The sequence below is a fragment of the Doryrhamphus excisus genome, linkage group LG6 (assembly GCF_037039965.1).
Source record: "Doryrhamphus excisus strain RoL-2023G ecotype Guam linkage group LG6, RoL_Dexc_Guam_v1.1, whole genome shotgun sequence".
In the NCBI taxonomy this organism is placed as follows: domain Eukaryota; kingdom Metazoa; phylum Chordata; class Actinopteri; order Syngnathiformes; family Syngnathidae; genus Doryrhamphus; species Doryrhamphus excisus.
The window spans coordinates 628,270-655,122 of NC_136362.1; the positions used below are offsets into that span (position 1 = coordinate 628,270).

The following is a 26,853-nucleotide window of genomic DNA, read 5'->3' on the forward strand; positions in this document are numbered from 1 at the left end:
GTTCGTGACTCGCAATTTCTCTAGCCAGTTCACCAACAAACAAAAATACGGCTAATTTACAATTTGGTTCGCTTTAGTTGTTGAAATTTATGTTGTCTTTTTGCCGTTTTCAGGCGTGATAGAAAAACGCTTTCCCCTTGCTCTTCTATTAAACATGGTCTGTTCTATGACGTCACCCAGGAACCAGGAAGTAGCCAGCTCGCAAACTAAACGATATGACCGTATTTTAAAGACCGTAATTCATTTAATTGAGTCAAAAAGTATATTTTATCCTCTTGGTTCACATCTAACAATACACAGCCTTAAAACGCTCATGTTATAAGCACATAACTTTTTCTAACCTAATCACAAAAGCACTACTTTATAGATTTTTTTTCAAAATCAAATCCCCAAACTCGTCCAGCTGTCGCCTATAAGCGCGTCTGCAGGCAAATACATTAAAATCGGGATGATTTTGGTGTGGTGTTTTAAACATCAACAAGAACAAATTCATCTCTTCGTCGTGAGCGCGCACCGAGACAGACAGCCGCGCGCTCCCGTCTGAGCATGGATGCGTGTGAGCGTGCGCGCGTGTGTGTAGCAGAGAGGAGAGCCGAGCAGGCAGGAGAGGGATTCCATCCAGAGAGGAGGAAGCACAGCATCGCTACGAGTGGACACGCTGAATGAAGACACCCGCTGAGGAAGACGAAGAAGGTGAGTTCACGCACATCATCCTCATCATGGCTTCACACGAGATTTGCACCAAATAATCACATTTGCGTGGAAGGTGCTGCTGCTGCTACTGCTGCAAAGGCGGCTAATGACATGTGGAGCTCCCCTCCTTGCATTGCACCATGTTCACTTTCACTTCACTGATGTTTATTTGTCTTTATTAAGAACTAAAGTGTATGCAGAAAGTGTCATGGCTTCCTGTTTGGCACAGCATTGTTTACATTTGTGTGCTCTGCTCAGTAAACACCACTCTTGATGCACACTGCCACTGCTAAAGTCTCAAAAAATAGGCTGTGGAAAAAATACAGGGGTTGGAAAATTTCATTTTTTTGTTTTAATTTTTAATTGTATTTTTTTAATTTTATTAAAATTTTATTATTTTGTTATTTTTTACCTTATTATTACCTTATTATATATTTTTTAATTTTTTTAATTTTTTATAAAAGTTTAAAAAATATGTAAAATTTTTATGTTAAAAAAATAGTTTGATTCCACATACTGAAATGCTATGGCTTTTTAATGTAGTTCATGTAAGTGTTTCATATTTAGTTGTAGCGCACAGACATCACAGCTAGGAGACCAGGGTTCAATTCCACCCTCGGCCATCTCTGTGTGGAGTTTGCATGTTCTCCCCGTGCATGCGTGGGTTTTCTCCGGGTACTCCGGTTTCCTCCCACATTCCAAAAAAAAAAAAACATGCTAGGTTAATTAGCGACTCCAAATTGTCCATAGGTATGAATGTGAGTGTGAATGGTTGTTTGTCTATATATGCCCTGTGATTGACTGGCGACCAGTCCAGGGTAAGAGGTTCGTTAATATTTGTCCGAAACTGGAAGAAGGAATTCTGGACAAGGGAGGAAATGAATGAAACAACAGAAAGGAATCATAATTCCTTGTTTCCAAGGAAATCACTGAACTGGACTCCCTTGATGTATTGAAATTGTGTTTATAGAAATTTTCATAGACATTTCATAGACACCAGAAACAGGCTGGACTTACTGCAATATTAACCAGGCTCCTGCTTTGTTTGTTCGAATACCGTATACCGTACTCCCGGAGTATTCGGAGTATGATCCTCCGAAAGGTGGAACACACCCACTGGGTAAAAAGGGGGACCACCAATTCTGGCAGGGACTGTTCCAGACTTCCACGTAATGTTGAAGAGACGTGTCGGCCAAAACAGTCCCTTGTGGTTTTCTGATAACATTTTCATGATAACATGTCATAGTATTGTAGTATTTTAAGAACTTCCTTCCTGGGTGCATTGATTTCACATAGAAAGGAATACTACACCTAGCGTCAAAAACAAAAAGCTCCAAATAGTAGCGTTACCTTTGGCTAGCGGCCCGAGTCGTTATGGACGAATGTGTGGTGAAGCTCGTCGCTAGTCGGCTAGTAGCTGTGGCGTAGCAATGTTAATAATATAAATAATAACATAATGAAAATGGAGGTTTGTTTTGACTTTTGGTCTTATTTTTCAGAAGGCTTTCTCCATTCTTAGCTGTTTCTTTGGATCTGTTTTATATCTTTATATGTCTTACATATATGTCTTACATAAGAATTGTGGATGATGTTCAAAATTCCAAACACTTTTCATTTAAACCCCCACAAATCATTTAAATTTGAACCCCCTTAAGTGGAATTGACTTGAAAATTCTCATACAGCTTGATATGCTCTGTGATACACCGACTGTAGAATTTGGCAGAGACCTTTCAGTGTGAGTAAATTTGGTTGGAAAACATTGCCGCCATGAAGCTAAACTAATTGTCCTAATTGTCGATGATGATACAAGCGTGATTGTATGCTAGCACGATTCCATACAGCAGGTGTGTGCTTCATATTGGCAGACATCAACAAGTATTGACATATATCACCATGCACACATAGACAGTTGACATTTGTTTGTTGCTGCATTGTTGACAGCAAAGCCTCTGCTCACAAATCCCTTACGTCCCTTTTTTATAAGCTGATTTGCTCGGCCATGTTTTTAATTCCCCCTCATGTTCATATCGCCACCCGTACATGTCTTGTTTGCACCATCAACACCCCCCCCCCCCTCGCCGGGGTCCACCAGCAGCAAACCTACAAACAAAAAACTACACATTCCCACTCTGAACCCCCCCCCATCCCTCTGTCTGGTTTGGGGGCATAAGGGGTCCTCGCGCACCCCGTACACCCCTCCCCCTTTCTCACCATGTTCCCGCTCACACACTCTCACTCGGGCCGCACACTTTCACTGTTTGCTGGAATAGACATTTCTTTCTACCTACCTACATACCTACCTACCTACCTACCTACCTACCTACCTACCTACCATCCATCCTTCCATCCTTCCATCCTTCCATCCTTCCATCCTTCCATCCTTCCATCCATCCATCCATCATCCATCCATCCATCCATCCATCCATCCATCCATCCATCCATCCATCCATCCATTACCCTCCCATCCATCCTTCCATCCATCCACTCACCAACCATCGATCCATTCATCCACCCTTCCATCTTTCCACCCATCTATCCATCCATCCACTCTCCATCCATCCATCCATCCATCCATCCATCCATCCATCCATCCACCCACCCACCCATCCATCCATCCATCCATCCATCCATCCATCTATCTATCTATCTATCTATCTATCTATCTATCTATCTATCCATCTATCCATCTATCCATCCATTACCCATCCATCCATCCATTACCCTCCCATCCATCCTTCCATCCATCTATCTATCTAGACTCATTAATGGCAGTGTTAATGACCCCCCCCCCCATTGTTCCTGCTGGTCTCTCGTCGTGCTGACACACTTTCTTGTCATGTTTGTGCAGCCCCAGCAGACTACTGTTAATCTGCATAAGACGATCACGGCATCACGGACTTGTGTGGCGGTATTGTCTTCGCACAAACAAATACAAACGCCCATCCGCATTGGTTGCTGTTTCAGCCGAGGTTGTCCGCTTCACGAGATATGAGATACCAAGAACCGGATAGTGACCTACATTGAGCTGCCATCTTAACTTTCACCATTCAGTGGGGGAGATTTGCATAAGCGGGGGATTATCAGGACACACGTTGGGGTTATTGTCGGTGCACCCGCCGCTTCACCGCAACCTAAAAGATGGCGGCATGTCTCCGAGGGGGCTGTGGGAAAAGCTTGGGTGTTGGACAATAAAATTCCACCGATTTCTGTCCGTGGGTTGACAACGGCATGCAGACTGCCTTCTTCTGTAAGCAACCAGTCTGTGGGGTGGTGAACCCCCCCTCGATAACCTCAGGCCGGGACAAAGTGTCTCATAGAGAAGAGTCAATGGCGGTGACGTGGATGGTCATCTCTCACAGGAAGTGGTATGCGACTCATTGGAAAGTTATGTGATGATTTGTTGGACTTGGACTTTTTGACATGTTGTGGTGAAAGATGGCAACATTATAATAATACATTTTATTTGTATACCGCTTTTCAGAGTACTCAAAGGCGCTTTACAGGAGAGAAAAAAGAAATAAAAATAGATGCATTAAAATACAATATCCAAACATTTATTCAGAGCTAAAACAATTCTTTACGGTAAAACATCCAAAACCCTCAACAAACTACAATATATTCACAACTCACCTGCTCCCATGAGCACATTACCCCGGTCCTTAAAAACCTCCACTGGCTTCCCGTCCCCCCCAACGCATCCATTTCAAAGTCCTTCTCATCACCTACAAAGCTCTCCACAATCTGACCCCTCCATACCTCACAGACCTCCTTCATCCACACAATCCCCCGCGCCCCCATCGCTCCTCAGACTCCAATCTCCTGGCACTCCCCTGTAAGACCAAGACCCACCTTCAAAAAACAACTCAAAACCCACCTGTTTAAATCCAGTTTTTAATGTCTAACTTTTTATGGTAATGGTAATGGTAATGGTAATGGTAATGGTAATGGTAATGGTAATGGTAATGGTAATGGTAATGGTAATGGTAATGGTAATGGTAATGGTAATGGTTGTATTTCATTTGAACATGCATCAGATTCCAATTGAGTGCATCCCATAATCAGTTCCCAGTTCCACATGTCCAAAAGGAGTAGGAAGAAGCAAAGCTCATTCAATCCTACCCCTCCATCTGGTACTTTTATAATCAGTAACTGTTACATTTGTTCACTTCCTGCTTTCATAATATAGTTTAAGGTTTTTTTAGTTTTAAAAATTAATTAAATTATTGTATATGATTATATAATTAAACAAAAAATAAAATAAAATATTTTTTTTGTCACATACCGAAGTAGGAGGTGATATGAGCATCCAATGCCATAATGGGTACCATAGTAAGTGTCAATATAGTGATATGTATAGCACATCATGACTGGTTCAAGACTCTTCATCCTTGTATTTAGCAAACATCAACTGCTTGTATTGTTTCTTGAATTGGCTCATCGTTGTGCATTGTTTGAGGTCCTTACTCAATCCATTCCATAGTTTGATTCCACATACTGAAATGCTATGGCTTTTTAACGTAGTCCTAGCATATAAGTGTTTCAAATTTTGGTCCAGATAGAGATCCTAGCTGGAGTAAGATTGGACACCAATCTTACTCTTTTCTACTAATGGGATGCATTTTGTTTGTGCAGCATCCCACTAAATCCTGGTGGGATTAGAATCCAAACAGTAATGCTTGCACTGCACAGTTGAATAAGCTGATATTGTATAAACTCCTGGTAGTCCAGACTATGCAGTCATTTCTCTTCATGCATAATTCCACAGGCACAATTAACCAAAGAGCTATCATAGGCGACTGCGTCTGGCTGACTGTTAGACAGTTGACGACTGCACTTGTCCTGAATGGACACCATCTAGCAGCCAGCTCTTCTGCTGTGTCGGGCCTGAATCTGTGGGGACAAATGAGGAGGCCCTCGCTGATCTATTAGTGTCAATGTAGGTCTGTGTGTTCCCGTGTTACCGGTCGCTTGTAGCAGCCTCACTTTGGGAGACGATCGGGGGCCTCATTAGCCTGAACATTGTCTGTGGTTGTAGTTTGAACAAATCTACATGAGTACATGCAAAGAAGATATATCGGGCCGATATTTGCGTTGTTTACTTGAATCGGTATTGAAGTTCAAATTTTGAATATCAGTCCAAGGTCAGGTTTCAGATTTAGGGTTAGAATTCGGATTACAAAACTACATAAGGTGGTCCAGTGGGCTAGGTCTACACTAAGGATCGACCAATACAGTCGGCCGATATATCGGTCCGATATTTGCGTTCTTTACTTGAATCGGTATTGAAGTTCAGATTTTGAAGATCAGTCCAAGGTCAGGTTTCCGATTTAGGGTTAGAATTCAGATTAGGGGTTCGAGGTTGGCTTTGGTTTCTACAAACAACACTACACATGGTGGTCCAGTGGGCTAGGTCGACACTAAGGATCGACCGATACATCGGCCGGCCGATATATCAGGCCGATATTTGCGTTCTTTACTTGAATCGGTATTGAAGTTCAGATTTTGAAGATCAGTCCAAGGTCAGGTTTCAGATTTAGGGTTAGAATTCAGATTAGGGGTTCGAGGTTGGCTTTGGTTTCTACAAACAAAACTACACAATGTGGTCCAAGGGGCTGGGTCTACACTAAGGATCGACGATACATTGGTCGGGCGATATATCAGTCCGATATTTGCGTTCTTTACTTGAATCGGTATTGAAATTCAGATTTTGAAGATCAGTCCAAGGTCAGGTTTCAGATTTAGGGTTAGAAATTGGATTACAAAATTACATTAGGTGGTCCAGTGGGCTAGGTCTACACTAAGGATCGACCGATACATCGGCCGGCCGATATATCAGGCCGATATTTGCGTTCTTTACTTGAATCGGTATTGAAGTTCAGATTTTGAAGATCAGTCGAAGGTCAGGTTTCAGATTTAGGGTTAGAAATTGGATTACAAAACTACACAAGGTGGTCCAGTGGGCTAGGTCTACAATAAGTATTGACCGATCCATATCGGTCATATCAAAAACATATCGGTCGATCACTAGTCTACACCTGAGTCCACAGTTTGACAGATCGCAGGGAAATTGAAACAGAAACTGCTTAAAACAGAGCAGAACGCAACTCATGAAGGGACCATGGATTCCTAACAAAGGTTACTGTGCAAAGTGGTCCGGTTGGGTTGGTCCGGATCGGATAGATAGATAGAATCCAAAGCCAACCTCGAACCCCTAATCCGAATTCTAACCCTAGATCTGAAACCTGACCTTGGACTGATCTTCAAAATCTGAACTTCAATACTGATTCAAGTAAAGAACAAAAATATCGGCCGGCTGATGTATCAGTCGATCCTTAGTGTAGACCTAGCACACTGGACCACCTTGTGTAGTTTTGTTTGTAGAAACCAACGCCAACCTCGAACCTTTAATCCTAATTCTAGCCCAAAATCTGAAACCTGACCTTGGACTGATTTTCAAAAAACCTTTCCACTGATTGAGACCAGAGGATATAAACTGTTTGCTCTTTTGTTGCTGGAAGATAGACAGGGAAAGGACTAGTATCCGGAGCTTTTTGGGGGGTTGCAGTGAAGAGCATTAGGAGGGGTGGATCATGTACTTAATTCTATGCTGAGAACAAAGAGATTCTTGTTTTCTCTTTTTTGCTTGAGCATCTGTTCCTTCCCCCCAGACCCCAGACCGAGGACAGTACAAACTGGGGTATCTGAGCTTCCATTTGATTTTAATGCTTTCCGAAGAGCACTCCAGAGGCAGGCCTCCCATGGACTGGCTATGCGTCCTGTAGAATCTAGGAGGGGGCGGGGTGGTGGGATTGTTGAAATAAACGGTAAGGGGGGGCGTAAATTAACTAGTCGCCTTGGCACATGACGCAACAGCAAAGGAGACACTCATGAATAAAGTTGACATAGAAACACAAAAGTGGCTTTTCCATGCTTCAGAAGACTCACTGACCTCAAGATCTTATTTGGGCCAGACCCCGCTAATGCCATCACGCCGCCACCCCCCTACACGGACCCCTCCCACGCCCCATCATAGGGGAAGACACCAAGTTAGCGCCTCGACAGCCACCACTGAAGGGCCCTTAATCCCGGAGAGATGACAGCTTGGCTCGAGATTCTGGGGAAGCCAATGGGCTTCTCTTTCCCCCTCTCTCTTATTTTCATCCCCCTTAGTGCCCCCACCGCCCCCAAAGCAGCCACAGGAATCTTGGGAAAAAAATCTCAAAGGGGACACAAAAGAAAGAACGGAATGGAAAACAAATCCCAGTCTAGATTGGAGATTCCGCCATTCAGCTGGAGATGAATTGGTACGTCTTGTGAGCTATCAGAAGCCCCAAATACAAAGACGACTCCTGCTGGGGTTTGTTTTGTCGTGTTTGGGGGGACAAATGTATCAACTTTTTTGCTATTTTCTTGAGCATACATATATAAACACCACTATCATGCTAGGCATTAGCATGTTAGCATTGCTAGCACACTTACATGAGCATACGAGCATTTTTTGAGACTTTCATGAATATGAACTTAGTAAACACAAGCGCTATCATGCTCGGTGTTAGCATGCTAATGTTAGCATCCTAGCAGCATTGTAACATTAGCATACTAGCTTTTTTGCTATTTTCTTGAGCATACATATATAAACACCACTATCATGCTAGGCATTAGCATGTTAGCACTGCTAGCATGGTAACATGAGCATACTAGCATTTTTTTGCTATTTTCTTTAGCATACATATTTAAACACCACTATTATACTAGGCATCAGCATGTTAGCACTGCTAGCATGCTAACGTGAGCATATTAGCATTTTTTGACATTTTCATGAATATGAACTTAGTAAACACAAGTGCTATCATGCTAGGTGTTAGCACACTAATGTTAGCATCCTAGCGGCATTGTAACATTAGCATACTAGCTTTTTTGCTATTTTCTTGAGCACATATATGTATATAAACACCACTATCATGCTTGGCATTAGCACGTTAGCATTGCTAGCATGCCAACATGAGCATACTAGCATTTTTTGAGACTTTCATGAATATGAACTTAGTAAACACAAGCGCTATCATGCTAGGTGTTAGCTAATGTTAGCATCCTAGCAGCATTGTAACATTAGCATACTAGCTTTTTTGCTATTTTCATGACCATACATATATAAACACCACTATCATGCTAGCCATTCACATGTTAGCAGTGCTAGTACGCTAACATAAGCATACTAGCATTTTTTGAGACTTTCATGAAAATGAAACACAAGCGCTATCATGCTAGGTGTTAGCACACTAATGTTAGCATCCTAGCAGCATTGTAACATTAGCATACAAGCTTTTTGTTATTTTCTTGGGCAGACATATTTAAACACCACTATCATACTAGGCCAGGGGTGTCAAACATACGGCCCGCGGGCCGGAACCGGCCCCCAAGGAGGTTCGATCAGGCCCGCAGGATAATTTGAAAGTGGAAAAAATGCATAAAAGACATGGAATTAATATTTTTAATTTGCTGCAATTCATGGATTATCCGCTAAGGGGCGCACTCTTTCCATCAGAGTAGAAGACAAGCCGCATCACTGAGACAGACTGAAAACAGCAGACGGTATCAATGCGCCATCTGCTGCTTGTTACGACGTTGTTAATACCTTGGTCTCTACCTCTCTGCTACACCCTCATTAGCCAAAATGTCGTTATCCAAACGGAGAAAAGTAGATAAGGAGTGTAGAATTTTCAAAGAAAAATGGACCACGTCCTATTTATTTACAGAGATGCACGGAAAACCTTTGTGCTTGGTGTGTTTGCAACAAGTTTCGGTATTGAAGGAATATAATATTCGACGCCACTACGAGACTCATCACAGCGAAAAATATGACGGCTTGCAAGGACATCTGAGAAGAGATAAGATTAACGAATTGCTGGCGGGTCTGAGGAAACAGCAGTCAACTTTCATCAAGAGCCGAGAAGTCAGTGAAGCAGCGGTAAAAGCCAGCTACCTAACTACCCAAGACAGAATTTTCAGTTTTTCGCTCACCTTTCACAGTTAAAGCTTCTGATCTGCCGGTCGAAATTCAGCTAGAGATAATTGATTTGCAGTGTGATGCAGATTTGAAGGGCAAATTTGCCTCTGTAGGTCTGGACAGATTTTATCAGTATCTACCACCAGGGTACCCCAAATTAACAGCCCTGGCTGCTAAAATTTTGTGCATGTTTAGGACAACCTACCTTTGTGAACAAATTTTCTCAGTGATGAATATCAATAAAACAAAAATGCGTTCAAGGCTCACAAACAAGCACTTAAATGACATTCTGAAAGTGACAGCTAGTCAGGACATGACACCTGGTGTTGATGCACTTGTACAGGCCAAAAGATGCCAAGTTTCAGGAACAAATACAAGTCCAGACTAGACTAACACCTTTAAAATGCTGTTCTCCTTAGTTTGTAAGGTGTACGCAGGGATTACATTTAGATTTTATATGCATATGTGTAAGTGGCTTAAAAATCCCTTTCTTTAAAAGTCTCATTTAATCTTAAAGTGCATTACTATATTTTTCAGTACCAATTAAAGTTTTGTGCCTTTGTACAATCAGTGGGATCAGTTGCAATGCATATTTGTGAATGATAAAAGTAAATTGCACATTTGTCTAAGGAAATATGAGGTGTTTCATGAAATGTTTTGTAAAAGGATAGTTCATTAAATTTCAATATTTTCCTAATGTTCTTGTGCTTCTTTACACCAAAACAAAGGAAAGACATGATATTTTGGTTATTTATAGCAGAGTATGGTATAATTTTAATGGTCCGGCCCACTTGACATCTCCCTAGGCCGTATGTGGCCCACGATGCGAAATGAGTTTGACACCCCTGTACTAGGCATTAGCATGTTAGCACTGCTAGCATGCTAACATGAGCATACTAGCATTTTTTTGCTATTTTCTTGAGCATACATATTTAAACACCACTATTATACTAAGCATTAGCATGTTAGCACTGCTAGCATGCTAATGTGAGCATACTAGCATTTTTTGAGACTTTCATGAATATGAACTTAGTAAACACAAGCGCTATCATGCTAGGTGTTAGCACACTAATGTTAGCATCCTAGCAGCATTGTAACATTAGCATACTAGCTTTCTTGCTATTTTCTTGAGCGCACATATGTATATAAACACCACTGTCATGCTTGGCATTAGCACGTTAGCATTGCTAGCATGCGAACATGAGCATACTAGCATTTTTTGAGACTTTCATGAATATGAATTTAGTAAACACAAGCGCTATCATGCTAGGTGTTAACACGCTAATGTTAGCACCCTTGCAGCATTGTAACATTAGCATACTAGCTTTTTTGCTATTTTCTTGGGCAGACATTTAAACACCACTGTCATACTAGGCATTCACATGTTAGCACTGCTAGCATGCTAACATGAGCATACTAGCATTTTTTGCTATTTTTTGGAGCATACATATTTAAACACCATTATTATACTAGGCATTAGCATGTTAGCAGTGCTAGCATGCTAACGTGAGCATATTAGCATTTTTTGAGATTTTCATGAATATGAACTTAGTAAACACAAGCGCTATCATGCTAGGTGTTAGCCCACTAATGTTAGCACCCTTGCAGCATTGTAACATTAGCATACTAGCTTTTTTGCTATTTTCTTGGGCAGACATGTAAACACCACTGTCATACTAGGCATTCACATGTTAGCACTGCTAGCATGCTAACATGAGCATACTAGCATTTTTTTGCTATTTTCTTGAGCATACATATTTAAACACCACTATTCTACTAGGCATTAGCATGTTAGCACTGCTAGCATGCTAACGTAAGCATACTAGCATTTTTTGAGACTTTAATGAATATGAACTTAGTAAACACAAGCGCTATCATGCTAGGTGTTAGCACGCTAATGTTAGCATTGTAGCAGCATTGTAACATTGGCATACTAGCTTTTTGTTATTTTCTTGAGCAGACATATTTAAACACCACTATCATACTAGGCATTAGCATGTTAGCATTGTTAGCATGCTAACATGAGCATACTAGCATTTTTTGAGACTTTCATGAATATGAACTTAATAAACACAAGCGCTATCATGCTAGGTGTTAGCACGCTAATGTTCGCATTCTAGCAGCTTAGTAAAATTAGCATACTACCCTTTTTGGTATTTTCTTGGGCAGACATATTCAAACAGCACTAGGCGTTCGCATGTTAGCATTGCTAGCATGCTAACATGATCATAGTAGTTAGTAGTTAGTTTTAGTTAGTAGTAGTTTTAGTTCCATCAGTCCACAGCAACTTATTCCAAAATGAAGCTGGTTTACGCCATCGACCCAGAGTGGTTCTGAGTTTATTTTTTTGTAATTTTTAATTTAAAATTTTATTTATTTATTTATTTTTCGAGTGGCTCGGAGTTACCAATGTGGTTTCGGCAACCGGATCGGCCCGATCTCATGGTGAAAGATTTTATCCAGTCTAGAAAATACAGTGGATGGGACCCTGTATTACTAATGAATGCTAGCTAATGATACTCAATAATACAACAATGACTTTGTATTTATTGTCTTTCAAGATGAAAAGGATTTGGTGCATTTTTGTCATCGTCCTTTCACAACACGGACACGATTGTTCTCCACCGCCCCTGAGAGATGCGTGTGAAAATGATTTATGGTGAAGACCCCCCCCCCCCCACCACCACCATCATCACCACCACCATCAAGTGGTTTGTGCTGTGTGCAATTGAAGATGAAATGTAAGCTATGGAAGAGCAACCACAGTAATCTCCTGGAGGTCACTTGTGCCGTCTTAGGGGGATGGAAGGATGTAATTGTCACAGACATCATTCATGCTGATGGAGCGAGATGACGAAGGGGTTGGTTGGAATTGCCGATGGATAAATGGGAGCTTCCTTTATGAGCATCACCTTCAGTCTTTAGTCTTTGTTCCCTCCGTCTGTTGCGTATGTTCTTTTGCAATTAGTTTTATAGTTATGTCCTTTTTAAATTGCCATGAGCCATGGAACCGCTCATCGTGTTCTTCAACCTCCCTGCAGCAAAATGAAGTGGTTTCAAGTTTTAACATTTTTTTTGGACACACAATTCCACCTTTTGTGTAGCGAGTGAATGGTGTTGCTTACATTGGCTTTGTAGCTGGCAGACATCCAAAAGACTCCCATGTGAAGTCCACCCAATGCTTTGGACGTCAAGGTTGGCTGCTTTTGGGCTTTGCGGGCCTAAATAAAAAAAAAAGGCACAATGGCTGCCATCTCGCCATGAGAGGCCACGATACTCAAAAGGCGAGGTAGAGGACGCCTCCATGCAAGTCTTTAAAGGATTGTAGTATGCATTTTTAACGTGAATAGTCACTCTTTAGAACACGGGTGTCCAAAGTATGGCCCCGGGTCAATTTTTGGTCCAGACTGAAGACCAAATTGAAAAATCAGTAGTATTTTCATAGGAATAAAGTCAAAATATCATCAGAAAAAAGTAATTTTTTACAAGAATAACATCATCATATTTGCATAGAGTTGAAATATGATAATGGTAATGGTTTTATTTCATTTGAACATGCATCAGATTACAATTGAGTGCATCCCATAATCAGTTCACAGTTCCAAAGCTTATTAAATCCTACCCCTCCATCTGGTACTTTTACAGTCAGTAACTGTTACATTTGTTCACTTCCTGCTTTCCCAATATAGTTTAAGTTTTTTAGTTTTTTTTTTCTGTGTATTTTTTGTTTATATATTTTTTAATTAATTTATTTTTGGTTTTTGTTTTTTTTTCTTTTTTTTCTTTTTCTTTTTTATTTTTTTTAAATGTACATTTTTTTTTACTATTTTTTGTTACATACCAAAGTACAAGGTAATATGACCATACAATGACATAATGGGCACCATACTAACTGTCAATATAGTTTATTTTTATTTTTATTTTTATTTTTATTTTTATTTTTATTTTTATTTTTATTTTTATTTTTATTTTTATTTTTATTTTTATTTTTATTTTTATTTTTATTTTTATTTTTATTTTTATTTTTATTTTTATTTTTATTTTTATTTTTATTTTTATTTTTTGTCACGTACCGACGTACGAGGTGATATGACCATCCAATGCCATAATGGGTACCATAGTAAGTGTCAATATCGTGATATATATAGCACATCATGACTGGTTGAAGACTCATCTCCCATGTAGGCTTTTAGACAATGCTTATGATGATGATTAAAAAGTGCTATTACAGTAAGAATGCCCATATGATAGAATGCTTTTGGATTGATTCCAACCACTTAAAGCATCTCTCTTTGTACCATGGACTTTAAACAGCTGAGTGGTGGACTGATGATACTCCCCACCCATGTTAGCTCTCCCACAGCCAACTTTAACCGTGTTATTGCAAAAGTACCGTGTTGGTGCGTGTATGGACGGGCTGCAACACTAAAAGCAGTTGTAAACAAGGCCCAAACTAAAAGAGCAGAACACTTAATGAAGACAAAGGCGCTGTTAAATCCTGACGAGGGTCCGTGTGTAGAGACAGATGCATACAGCCCGTGGTAACGGGCTAATTGCTGGCTGTGCAGGCATCACAATAAGCACCATGTTCAATGGAAGAACAATTGAAAACACCAGGAGGGGCTGCCAAATGCTTAATGTGATCAACCCCCCCTCAGCAATTAAACTTATCTAGTCTAAATGCAAGCTTTTAAAAGCTTAAAAACAGCTTACACATGCACAACCACTAGTATGCTACAGCAATGGTTGAAAATCACTGGAATAGAGGATCTTTGACTAGCCTTGTTATAGTGCTGACTTAAAAACAGCAGAGGAGTTGTGTTCTATAGAGGATCTTTGACTTGTGTTTTTACAGTACTTAGTTAATAGTTAACAGCAGAGGAGTTGTGATTTTTGACCAAAAAAAACCCCAGCAGAGCAGTCCTGTCATTTAGAGGATCTTTGACTAGTGTTTTTACAGTATGTACTTAAAAACAGCAGTGTAGTCCTGTTATATAGAGGATCTTTGACTGGTGTTTTTACAATACATACTTAAAAACAGAAAAGGAGTTGTGTTGTATAGAAGATTTTTGACCAAAAAAAAACCCAGCAGGGCAGTTCTGTCATATAGAGGATCTTTGACTAGTGTTTTTACAGTAAGTACGTAAAAACAGCAGAGGAGTTGTGATTTTTGACCCAAAAAATAACAACAGGGCAGTCCTGTCATATAGAGGATCTTTGACTAGTGTTTTTACAGTATGTACTTAAAAACAGCAGAGCAGTCCTGTCATATAGAGGATCTTTGACTAGTGCAGGGGTGGGCAAACTACGGCCCGGGGGCCACATCCGGCCCGCCAAGTGTTTGAATACGGCCCGCCCAATCTTTCCAAAGTATTTCATTTAAACTCAACATACAACCTGGCATCATGGCCTGAGCCAACCTTTTGATGGTTTTATCAATTTCGTTTTTTGACATGGTCTGTTGTTTACAAAGTGCTCCTGAAAAAGGGACACAAGCACATAATAATAATAATAATAATTATTATTATTAGATTATTATTAGATTATTAGATTATTATAATTATTATTAGAACTATTATGATTATTATAATTATTATATTAATGCTAATTATTATATTAATTATATATAATATTATTGTTATATTTGCATATTTACATAATAATATAATTATTATTATTTTAATTTTATTGTAATTATTATAATATTTTATTATTTTAAAATATTTAAATATAAATATAAAATAATAAATAATAATAGCAGATTGCATGACAATTTTACAGATACAATAATACCAGGTGGACTGTTACGTGTAAAATATATAGTCTGCCCCCCCCCCTGTAAATTTTGGCATATCAATGCGGCCCGCGAGTCAAAAAGTTTGCCCACCCTTGGACTAGTGTTTTTACAGTACGTACTTAAAAACAGCAGTGTAGTCCCTTGTATAGAAGATTTTTGACCAGAAAAACAAAACAGCAGAGCTGTCCTGTCATATAGAGGATCTTTGACTAGTGTTTTTACAGTACGTACTGCAATTTCTTTTATTTTATGCAAAGATCTTTAAGTGCAGTTTGAATTTGAACACCGAGAATCGAACCCTTGCTGTGTCGCCTGCACGCTAACCTCTCGTCCACCGTGCGGCCCATTGTGGACTCTATTGTTAAAGAGCAGAGGTCTCCTATCATACAGTGCATCTTTGACTGGTATTTTATGCAGTCGCTCCCTAAAAAAAGCAACCCTCATTAAGCCTGTCAAGGATTCTGTAGCTCACACCAGTGAGATGCTTTGCTTTCAGTGGACTTTTTTTCAAGCTGACAGTGCAATTGTCAAGTTGCTGCCCACAGGAGTTTCTAAAGTGGGCTGTCTAATGAGGATGTCCCCCTGTGGTTGTGCAACGGATGCTATTCCAAATGTCTTTTTCCCCTTCCAAAACTAGGAACACTATTTGTTTCTAGTTTGATCCTGGCTTCAGGCAGACTACTAATATTCACGATAGCCAAACATGGCCTTGAAATAGACGTCGCTGGCAGATGAGTGTGGAATCAGAACAAAATAAGGCAACCACAAGCAGATTCTCCACGGCCTTCAGCTGTGAAATAAAAAATCTAATTAAGCCTTTCGGCATCCCGAGTCAGACTCCCCAGGATTACCCCATTGCTGCAATCCAAACCCCAACCCTGGGAGAGAGTGATAACTAAACTCCCATAATCTGCACTGAGTGGAAAGGGGGGGGGGTGATGAAATCATTGCAAAGCGACTGCAAGAACGGACAATGTCAGATGCGGTTATCAGCTAACAGCTAAATTACCTTCAGATCAGAGTCGCCCGAGCATTTCATTATTTTTCCACGTCCCAGCAGGGCGGCGCTCATACAGCCGCTGAGACGCCAGGGTGTTGCGGGGCGATAATGACTACAAAAAAAAAATCATGCTGACTTTTCCCTAAACCACTTGCAATCCCCTTGTGCTTTGAAGTCAAATTAAAACTGTCTGTGGGGCAAACTGCAGACGGATGAACCCACAACTAGCCAAAACTTTATTATGGTACTTCTACTCCTCTGCAGGAATAATGACCCCTCAACACTACTGATCTTAAAGGGGACCTATGTAGAATAAGTATATCGCAGCTACACACAATAACAAGCACAGAAAGCTTTCTAGAGCTTTCAGAATCTGTACCTATTCCATGAAAACCTGTTTTAGTGTCCACTTTTAACATACATCCATATGTGTTGGATTACGAATCCGATCTGGAAGTAGACACCGGATGTTACTCAAGAAAAGAGGTAACTTAAAATTACAACCCAGCAGTGCAGTCCTGTCATATTGAGGATCTTTGACTAGTGTTTTTATAATACGTACTTGAAAACAGCAGTGTAGTCCTGTCATATCGAGGACGTACTTAAAAACAGCACAGCAGTCCTGTCGTAGAGAGGAAAAATTTACCAGTAATTTACCAGTAACTGATTATGGGATGCACTCAATTGTAATCTGATGCATGTTCAAATGAAATAAAACCATTACCATTACCATTATTTCTCAACAAAAAAAACACAGTATCACTAAGATAGAACATCTCTTATATACCGCTAACATTTACACGCCAAAAGAACAGGGATCAAACCACGCCCCCAACCCGCCTGCCGACTGGGTGAGAGACCTGCCCCTTAGTGTCCACCACAGTATAGCATTAAAAATATGGTAATGGTAATGGTAATGGTAATGGTAATGGTAATGGTAATGGTTTTATTTCATTTGAACATGCATCAGATTACAATTGAATGCATCCCATAATCAGTTCACAGTTCCACATGTCCAAAAGGAGTAGGAAGAAGCAAAGCTTATTAAATCCAAACCCTCCATCTGGTACTTTTACAATCAGTAACTGTTACATTTGTTCATTTCCTGCTTTCCTAATATAGTTTAGGATTTTTTTTAATAAAAAAATGTTAATTAATTTTTTTAATTTAAAAAAAAATATTTGTTTATTTTTTTCATACTATTTTTTTTAAATATATTTTTTTTGTTTTTTGTATATTTGTGACCCCCCGAAATGTATTGTTCTTCACACTTTCAATGTCTATTTGTATTTGCTGGTGTGTGTCCTTTCTGCTGTTAGCAAACAGCATGATTTTAGTTTTATTTAGGTTTTACTTATTGTGCACCACTAGCTAAAACTAAACATTTTAGTCAACAAAGTATAACAAAAACGCAATGAGAACCGATCCTGAGAGACGGTATGGATGTGTTCCGGTGTGCTGGCTGATTTATGATTCCGTGGTGGTAACATCTCCGGTATTCCAGATTCCCCGGCTCGCCTCTCATCCCAAGAGCTGACTGCGTTGCTGCCCCGAGATCGGATGCAAAGGCTCGTTAGGGATTCTTTGTCTAAATCAGCTTGTTTTTCTCTTGAGTCGTGTTTGTCCACGTCTGTTCGAGACACGGGGTTATCCCGCGAGCTTATTGGAGCACGACCCCTCCGGCTCGGCGTCACGGTCGATGCCTGGGGCGTTGGAAGGGCGGGGTAAAGAATCTTGGCCGGCCTTCAATGGCTCTTTCACTGCCACTTGGTGACAATGCATTTCTTCCATGCCATAAAGCAGATGCTGTATTATACGGCAGCACAAAAACTGTTTACCATGTGAAAGGCACTCCGGGATCAGGATGCCGACCACTATGCCGAGCTTTTTCACTCGCCGCTCCACAGTGAGCATGCCGGGGAAGGAAAAGCAGACGGCTGCCATGGAGGAGGAAGTACTGCTGGTCTTGTTATTTTTTTATCATATATTCTTAACACTGAAAAATAAACACTGGTAAACATGCTAGCCTCATTGACACGTTATCATCATTTAACACCCCTAATCACCTTTACACTCTTACTCATGTATTTGATATAATAAGAGAAAATAAGACTGTTAAGAAAACTGTTTTAACATTAATAGAGTCCTCTAAGCATGAAATAACACCCCTATATTCACCTTTACCCTTCTATTACCCATTGTATTGGACATAAGATGAAATAAAACAGAAAACCTAATGTTAAAAATGTTTAAATGTGCTTTTTTTTACATGATTAGAGTAGACATAAAAATAACACCCCTATAGTCGCCTTTACACTCCTATTATCAAATATAGTATACAGAATAACAGAAAATACAACATATAAGAATTTATGTTGACAACCTTCCAAATACACTTTTGAACATTATTAGAGCCCTCGAGACATGAAATAACACCCCTATAGTCGCCTTTACACTCCTGTTATGCAATATAGTAGACATAATAAAGAAATACGCATAAGACATTGAAAACTTGTTTACATCCTTTTGACATTATTAGAGCCCTCTAGACATGAAATAACATTTTCCCTTATGTCTGCTACATTTGCTAATAGGGGTGTAAAGGTGACTATAGGGGTGTTATTTAATATCTAGAGGGCTCTAATCATGGTAAAAAGTGGATCTAGAAGGTGGTAAACGGGTAATGCATGTCTCATTTTTCCTTACTATGTCTACTATATTGGGTAATAGGAGTATAAAGGTGACTATAGGGGTGTTATTCCATGTCTGGAGCGCTCTATTCATGTTCCAAAGTGTATTTAGAAGTTGGTAAACAAGTTTTGCCATGGCCGCCGCCATGTTTTGATTCTGAGTAGTGGTGTGGCGTTCGTGAACAAAGGGGTCAAAAGAACTAGTTCTTTTTTGCGAACATATGAACCGCCCATAAAATACCCGTTCAGTCCGCCGGCCGTTTTGTTCATGACCGACACAGCACTAGTTGGTGAGCTGTTGAGTCGGAACCAACATGAACATGAGTGAACGGACTGACTCGACGGCCCCTAAATGGAAGAAAATGGATTCAACCATCTGTGGAAAAGCAGCATAGTCCCGCCTCTCAGCGGGATTCAAAGCACTCAAGTCGAGTGAGGCCTTGAAAGCACCTTCAGTAAAAAGTCCGGTGGATCAGTCAACCCTGATTATAGCTTAAATCCTTTTCCTGTCACCAAATGCCACTCTTGAGGTTTTAGGAGCTCTTTGCGATGTCATGTGGTGATTCAGTCATGTCAAGGACACGCATCGATCATGTCAAGAGCTCGGGTGGAAATGGAGGTGACTGCGTTGTACACGCAACAGGTTGAAAAAATACACCATTACAGGAAATAGGAAGCAGGGTGGCGCTGAGCTTAATGGAGGTCTACAGAGTGCATTCCCACATCCATTTTCACAAAAACGTTTGAAAGGAATTTGCTGGGAGGGTTTCCAATAAAGAGCTAATGGCTCCTGTGATCAATAAGAACCGTTTGTTGTTGGTTTTTTTTTGCCTTACGGGATCGGGCACTGGATCAGTCCACTTGGGTACAGTTGTGAAATTAGTCTAGTAGTCATTCTGGAGTCACTCTCGGAGTCAACCGTAGAGTAGTTAGCTTTGGGCTTCATTTGAACGATTCCGAATCTTCCGAATCCGAATAGGATTGATGGAAGATGTCTTTGTACAGTACCCCCGCCTCTCGCCCCAAGACAGCTGGGATAGGCTCCAGCACCCCCGCAACCCTGCAAATTAATCAATGAATGTCTTTGTACAAACATTGTTAATTTTCAGTTGATCCATAGTCTCCTCTTGGATAAAATGTCTCCTTGCCTTACTGGTAAATACAGGAAGTACACATTCCGAGTGTCTGGTTTGTGACTGATTTTTTTGGGGCAGTTTCTACAGTGAAAGTAAAAATTTTTTTTTTGTTTTAATTTTTATTTTTTAATTTATTTTATTTTATTTATTTTAGGTAATTGGTTATTTTTAGCCTTATGCATTATTTTAGCTGTTTGAAGTATTTGTGATTTTAGAAATAAGGAGTTAGTATGTTCTCTGTAGGCGGCATTATGAATTATCCTTACTGGCCTTTTTTGCAGTACATTTAGCGAGTAAAGATTGCTTTTATAGTTATTAGGCCATATTTCCACACAATAAGTAAGATATGGTAGAACCAGAGAGCAATAAAGAGTGTGGAGTGATTTCTGATTGAGAACAAATTTTGCTTTGTTCAATATTGAAATATTTCTGGCCACCTTATGTTGTATATTTGTAATATGAGGTTTCATATTTTCATCTATTGCATGATTTTAGTTTTATTTAGGTTGTGTTAAGTTTTTTTTTTTTTTTTCCGCTTTATTTGGGCAAATATATGAATCATAACAGTGCATTTCTTACATCAATCAAAATCAAAATATAACTTTCCATTATTTACATTTGTATTCAACCATCTGATAACAAGCCCAAAAGGAGTAGGCTGAAGCAAAAGCTTATAAATGCCTACCCCTTTTTGCAAGATATAATTATGTTCATGCCACTGTCTTGTTTCCCCTGTTATTATTATCATTGTATTATTATTATTATTATCATTATCCTTATTGTTATAATCTTTATCATTATTACCATCATTATAATCATCACTAATATTATTATTTTCATCATTGTAGTTGAAGATTTTGTGATTTTTTATTTTTAATTATTTAATTTTACAGACTTCATTGCTTTTTGTACAGTGTAGAAATTTCTTCTGTTTTATTTTCAGAAATCTCCAGTCTTTGTGTGTCAATTTATTAGCCCACTTTTTTGTGACATTTGCTTATTTTCTGGATTGCATGTGTCTAATCTTATGCATTAAAAAACAAGAACTTGAGACTGTGTCTGGACAGGTGTCCAACCCAAACATCAGTTTCTTCTTGTTAAACCCTACCTGAGGTTTTTAGACGTGTTTATTAGTTTGTGTGTGTCTAGTCTTGTGCATTAGGAAGCAGGTTTTAGGTCTGTGCTCAAACCAATTTTTTAAGCAGTGATGTCTTGCTGTCCATTATTACTATTTATTGTAAAGTAATAATTAATAATAATTAATGATGATAATAATAATAATAATCACTACCTCTATATTTATGCAAGTTAGCCTAGGTACCTCTAACAATTTATAGTTACAAAGGTATTAAGGTAATATTCTTACATTTCTCATATCAGTCAATCAGAGATTCCAGCAGAGATGACAAGACAGTAGAATGATCACTATTAAAATACTATTCCCACTTATATTTATAAACAGACACTTAGCTTATACTGTGTCACATTTCATCGAATTTACAACTAAATTAAATTCAGTAGTGCCACCAATGTAGACACTTTTTTTTTCTTTTTTTTTTTTTTCCTCCCCCCAAAATTAACATTTTTTTTTTTTTTTTCTGTGGCTACCGACAACCAAGCAAACAAAATAATGAGTAACATTTAAAGAGGAGAAAGGGGAGAAAAATATATGCATTTATATATACGTACACATACACATATATATATATATATATATATATATATATATACATATACACATACACATATACACATGCATATGCATATACACATCTACAAATAAATGCATACATACATATGCACATGTACAAAAATAAAATATTGAGGATAAACATAACTGCAATATAACTTTATATACACGTTTCCAAACTAATATGACCTGCATCAAGTAGTCAGATTTTTTAGTGTCGTTTTACTGATGGTGAAATTGGGTTAACTTATAATGTCGCTATTATAATTTGATAAAATCCAATCTTTATATTTTCGTTTAAATTGTGGTATGCTTTTACTCTCCTTAATTTCCGACGGCAAACTCTCCCATTGCTTTATTCCACAATTGGAAACACAAAAACCTTTTCTTGTGGTCCGGTAACTTTCAGATTTAAAATGGTTTGGATTTCTGAATTGATAGGATATTTCTTTTTCCTTGAACAGACTTTGAATGTTTCCTGGTAGGAGTTTATGTTTAGCTTTGTAAATGATCTGTAAGGTTTTCAAGGATATTATATCTGCAAATTTGAGCATTTTGGATTCGAGGAATAATGGATTAGTATGCTCTATGACACCTACCTTATGTATATGCCGAATTGCTCTTTTTTGCAGGAGGACCAGAGGTTGCAGATTGGTTCTGAAGTTGTTTCCCCATATCTCTGAACAATAAGTCAGATATGGCGTTACAAGTGTGGAATATAGGATGTGAAGAGATTTATTGGTTAAAACATGTCTTGCTTTACTGAGAATTGCAACATTTTTTGCCATTTTTTTTGCTGTGTAGTTAATATGTGATTTCCAATTTAATTGGCTATCGAGAATTACACCTAAAAATCGGATTTCATTAACTTGTGTGATTGTTGTTCCACCAATTGAAATTTTAATCTCTTTGTTTTTTAATTGCTTTCCAAAATATACACATTTTGTCTTGTTCATGTTCAGTGATAATTTGTTTGAATCGAACCATAATTTAATCTTGAAAAATTCCGATGTTATTTTGTGGATCAATTCATCAAGATTTTTTCCTGAGGAAAACAAACTAGTGTCATCGGCAAAAAGAACTGGTTTTAAAAAGTCTGACACATGACACAGATCATTAATATATAATGAGAAAAATTTGGGTCCTAGCACAGAGCCCTGGGGGACCCCACAGGTTACTTGTAAATGTTCCGAGTTATAATTTTCCATACTAACATACTGTACTCTTCGGTCTAGGTAACTTCGAATCCATTTTAATGGTAATCCTCTTATTCCATATCTGTCCAGTTTCCTCAGTAGAATATCATGATCAATGGTATCAAAAGCTTTGCTCAAGTCCACAAATATTCCAATGGAGTGATTTTTTTCTTCAAGAGCAGATGATATTGTTTCTACAGTGTCCATGAGTGCTAAGGCTGTTGAATGCTTGGATCTGAACCCATATTGTGCATCGGACAGTAGTGAATGTTTGTTCATAAATTTTTCCAATTGATTATTGAATAATTTTTCGAGAATTTTTGAGAACTGCGGTAATAATGAAATAGGTCTAAAGTTATTAAAGTCCTGTTTGTCACCTGATTTGTATACTGGTATAATTTTGGCTATTTTCATTTTGCTGGGGAATACACCTGAACTGAAAGACAAATTACATATGTGTGTCAGTGGCAAAGCTATATGTTTAATTGTGGATTTAATTGTTGACATGTCGAGATCATTGTAGTCTGTTGATTTCTTACTGATGAATTTGTTAACTGTTTGTATAATTTCATTTGGTTCGACTGGGGATATAAACATGGATGAGGTATTACGTTCTGTTAAATTTTCTTTCCAGCCTAAGGGGAGTACTGGATCTGGTATTTCCCTGGCCAGTGTTGGTCCCACTTTTACAAAATAGTCATTTATTTTATTTACCACAGTATTTTTATCGAAACATTCTTTGCCTGCAATGCGGAAAAAATTGGGGTAATTATTAGATTTTTTTCCTTTGTTTATCACAGTTTTTAGAATACTCCAAAAAGCCTTCATATTATTTCTGCTTTTTCCTAACTCGGTACTGTAATAATCTTGTTTGCTTTTCCTTAAAATGGAAGTTAATTTGTTTTTATATGATTTATACCTACTTTCAGCGTCCTGTGTTCTTTGTTTGATGAAGTTTTTATAAAGTGCATTTTTTTTCTTACAAGCATTCTGGAGACCTTTTGTCATCCATGGACATGGATTATTATTTTTTTTTATACAATGTTTTTTGATTGGACAGCACTCATTATATATAGTATTGAAAACACTCAGAAATCTATTGTATGCACTGTCCACATCATTATCTGATAATACCAAATCCCAGTTCACTGCTTTCAATTCATTTTCCAATTTGTTAAGTGAGTTATCATCTTTGATTCTTCTGTAATATATTTTAGATGTGCTGCAATATTTTGTTCTATAATTAGTGTCGTATAATAAAAAAATTGGTAAGTGGTCGCTGATGTCGCTCAAGAAGATCCCACTTTCCAGGCTATTGGTAAAATTGTTTATGAAAATGTTATCTAATAGTGTTGCACTGTGAGTTGTAACTCGAGTTGGTCTGGTTATGGATGGGTACAAATGCATACTGTATATTGTGTTTAGTTGTGAGCTTAATTGCTTGTTTTGTGTTTTTTTTAGATATATTTTTTTAAAATATGGTTCACACAGATTATATTTTTAGAGGGAAGAAAAAAATATCGCAATAATATCGTTATCGCACTAATTACCAATATGGTGCAGCCCTTCTTTCAATTATTTAATGCTATCACTTTGTCAAAGGCAACCTGTGCTGCAGGGATGTGTGCATTTGGCAGCCGATCCAGACGGATGCGCGGCTGAATTATTGATGCAGTGTAAATCCAATCTGCCTCATGGCAGGTGTGCTTTTCTCCGATGTGGGTTTTGTGTTATTTTTTGTGTGCTGCTGTAATTAAAAGACGCGCACATGACCTGCGTTGTCCATGCAAACATTCCAAGGGAAAAAAACGTTCCGTCTCGGAGAATACTTCCATATATACTTTTCTTTACTGCCACAAAGTTGTTCAGTGTCTCAGCCTGAGCACGGTGTGGTTGCATATCTGGGTTGTTGAAAGTGTAGGAGGAGGTTTATTAGCAGCAGAAGGAGCACAGCATTGGGGGGGGGGGGGGGGCGGGGGTGAAGGACTGTGGGCTATAGAATAGCCCACAGAAACTAACTGGGCATGGCTGTTTTTGGGATTCTTTTTGGGCGGGTAGAAAAAAAAAGTGCTGCATTAGTAAATAGTGGCATGCAGTTACAGGAAGTGATATCGTTTTGGATTACTAAGGAAATTCACATTCATGTAGCTCTGCAAAAATGTCATAAAGACCCGTAAAAAATAGGGGTGTGAATCACAGCACTGAGGACGATTCGATACACATCTCGATGCACTGCCAGCGATACGATACTTGGTAATGGTAATGGTAATGGTTTTATTTAATTTGAACATGCATCAGATTACAATTGAGTGCATCCCATAATCAGTTCCCAGTTCCACATGTCCAAAAGGAGTAGGAAGAAGCAAAGCTTATTATATCCTACCCCTCCATCTGGTACTTTTACAATCAGTAACTGTTACATTTGTTCACTTCCTGCTTTCCTAATATAGTTTTTATTTATTTTTATTTTTATTTTTATTTTTATTTTTATTTTTATTTTTATTTTTATTTTTATTTTTATTTTTATTTTTATTTTTATTTTTATTTTTATTTTTATTTTTATTTTTATTTTTATTTTTATTTTTATTTCTCACATACCGCATAGGTGCATTGTTCCACTTTCACTCCACTTTCATCACCAACAGCAGCATAGAAAGAGTGTGTGTGATTGCTATTGATAATCGGACAACCCCCCATGTAGAGAATAATGTTACTGTGTGCTAGGCTAATCCAGCTATAATAGCATTTAAATAATTATATTGTAACAATAAGCATAAGTATGTGTATTAGATTAGAACTATGACGTGTTATTATCAGTGTATGTGTTGGATGGATATCAAACCATGCAACATTATGTGCACATATATTTTTTCATGCAGCATATCATGCAATTTTAGCATGTAGCTATGTAGCATAGTTGGCTTCATTGTGTTTGTTTTGTTTTGCTGGCAGCTGGCTTGTGGTTGGATGACTGGTAATACGCTTGCTGCAGAATCCTGTATCAGTGATGCTCTTGCTGGACAAATAGACACAACACACACACACACACATACACACATACACACTTTCCGATAGCTTCACTGGCCTTTTCACTTTCGCTCCCCTCGTTTGTTCCTCGCCTCAGGCTCGGTCTTCCTCTCTTTTATGTCAGAGTCTCCCTCCCTCTGCATGTTTATCTCTCTGCAGCAACAGTGCTATGCTGCCGGGCGTTCACTCTCTCACGTGCATCATACCACACTGCCAGCTACACTGTTTTAACAATCCGTGTGGGCATGGAACTGTGACTGCTGAGACGAGCGTGGGCGTACTTTTCGTATTAGCATTCTTGGCACAAAATAACTTTTGGACAATTTTTCCACACAAGAAGGTCAACTGATCCTAACATTTCTCCAAGCAGCATATCATGCAGGGTCTTATATATAATATAATATTTTAATATATTATTTATTATATTATATTTATATTATATATATTAATTATATATTATATACACTTATATATTATATATAATGTATTTTATTATAATATTATATTATTAATATTTTTATATATTATTATATATTATCACTGGGATGGGAGTATCATTTATTTTAATTTATTTTATAATTTATTTTAAATTTAAAAAAGATGATTGATTGTGATA

The 26,853-nt window shown here is 38.4% G+C and overlaps 1 protein-coding gene across 18 annotated transcripts in view; it reads left to right on the top strand.

Moving 5' to 3' along the window:
- Positions 1-471: 471 nt before the first annotated feature.
- LOC131138918 (neuronal cell adhesion molecule-like) overlaps positions 472-26,853 on the top strand; it is an 87,764-nt gene continuing 61,382 nt past the window's right edge. For 3 of the 18 annotated variants that reach the window (XM_058088287.2, XM_058088298.2, XM_058088291.2), the window contains exon 1: positions 477-693. The gene's annotated coding sequence lies outside the window, so the exon portion shown is untranslated. Of the gene's footprint in view, positions 694-26,853 lie in introns of all 18 variants that reach the window. The other 15 variants (XM_078791049.1, XM_078791055.1, XM_078791054.1 and 12 more) reach the window with 10 other exon arrangements.